This window comes from Portunus trituberculatus, chromosome 31 (assembly GCF_017591435.1).
Source record: "Portunus trituberculatus isolate SZX2019 chromosome 31, ASM1759143v1, whole genome shotgun sequence".
NCBI lineage: Eukaryota > Metazoa > Arthropoda > Malacostraca > Decapoda > Portunidae > Portunus > Portunus trituberculatus.
The window spans coordinates 15,303,778-15,305,912 of record NC_059285.1 but is presented as its reverse complement, the minus strand read 5'-3'; positions in this window follow the sequence as shown (position 1 = coordinate 15,305,912).

Genomic DNA, 2,135 nt, shown 5'->3' with positions numbered 1-2,135 from the left:
ACAGCACCTACACGTGAAAGGAGACACACCCAAATATCTCCACCCGGCCGGGAAATCGAACCCCGGTCCTCTGGCTTGTGAAGCCAGCGCTCTAACCACTGAGCTACCGTGTGTGTGTGTGTGTGTGTGTGTGTGTGTGTGTGTGTGTTTCGTGTTATGTTTTGATAGTCTGTTTGTCTTGCTCTTTCTCTTTCTGTCTGTCTGTCTGTCTGTCTCTCTCTCTCTCTCTCTCTCTCTCTCTCTCTCTCTCTCTCTCTCTCTCTCTCTCTCTGCTTCTTAATGTTGTTGTTGTTGTTACTGTCATTATTATCATTATCATTATCTTTATTACTATTATCATTATAATTATTATTATTATCATTATTATTATAATTATCATTATTATTATTACTATCATTATTATTATTATTATTATTATTATTATTATTATTATTATTATTATTATTATTATTATTATTATTATTGTTTTTATTGTTTATTATTATTATTATTATTATTATTATTATTATTATTATTATTATTATTATTATTATTATTGTTATTGTTACTGTATTATTATTATTATTATTATTATTATTATTATTATTATTATCATTATCATTATCATTATCATTATTATTATTATTATTATTATTATTATTATTATTATTATTATTATTATTATTATTATTATCATTATCATTCTTCTTCTTCTTCTTCTTATTCTTCTTCTTATTATTATTATTATTATTATTATTATCATTATTATTGTAACCATTATCATTATCATTATTATCATCATTAACATTATTAAAACAACAACAACACCAACAATAACAATAATAACTACAACCACTACCACTATTATTATCATCAATATCATCATTCTTCCTCCTCATCCTTGTCCTCCTTCTCCTCTTCCTCTACCTTTTGTATTCCTCCTCCTCCTCCTCCTCCTCCTCCTCCTCCTCCTCCTCCTCCTCCTCCTCCTCCTCCTCCTCCTCCTCCTCCTACTCTTCCTCCTCATCGCAACCAGCACATCCGCACTTCCTTCTTCCTCTGCTCCTCTTTGTCGCTCAATTCTAAGACACGAGCTCAGAATTTGTTTCAGTGAGGCCGGTGCTTACGTGAGGTGCTCCAAGTATGAGGGAAGGAGAGTGAGGGGGCGTGGTGTATGGTCTAGGAGCGGTAGTTTTTCTGATGCTTGGGGCGAAAATCATGGCATGGTGTTCTTAGTGTCAGTCTGTTTTTAATTAGTATATAAGATTGCCACTCACTCACTCACTCCTCTCCATCTAAAGATTTTCCTCTCTTTTTTTTTTCCTGGATTTTAAAGTTAACTGCTCTGTTAAAAATTCATTCTCTTGCTATATGACTTGTCTGTGTATCTAATATTTTTTTCTTTTTCTGTTTATTTGTCTATGAGTTTGTGTTTATTTTTTCTATGTATGTATGTGTGTATGTATCTGCATTATCTGCCTGTTTCATTTAATCTATCTAATCTATCTATCTATCTATCTACCTATCTATCCATCTATGTATCCATCCATTTACCTGTCCATCTATCTATATATCTATCTACGTACCTACCTTCAAACCTACCTACCTGCCTACTTATCTATCTATCTAACCATCTATCAACTTATATCAATCAATCTCTCTATCTGCTATGTATGGCACTAGGAAAAAACTGCCCTTTTTTTTTCCTCTTAAGCTCAGGAGGACTGTCACGAGATGAAGACTCAAGGAAAGCGGAAAACCCAAGGCGAGATTCAAGTGGGAGGTGAAATTGGGAGGATGTTCTTGAGATCTGACAACTGAAGGAGACGGAAAGAGAGAGAAAGAGGGAGAGGACAGGAGAAAGGGAGTGTAATATGTCATTCAAACGTTCAGACTGACAGGTTAAGATAATATAAGCTGTTTACAGCTGCCTTCACTCTGGATGCTGTTTAGATGAGTGAATGCAATGGAAAGGATGCAATAAAAAGGAGAGGCTTAATTTTTCATTCCTATTCTCCTGTCACGCTCTCTTATTTGTTTACATTTCACTAACACGCACTCTCTCTCTCTCTCTCTCTCTCTCTCTCTCTCTCTCTCTCTCTCTCTCTCTCTCTCTCTCTCTCTCTTCTTCTTCTTCTTCTTCTTCTTCTTTTTTT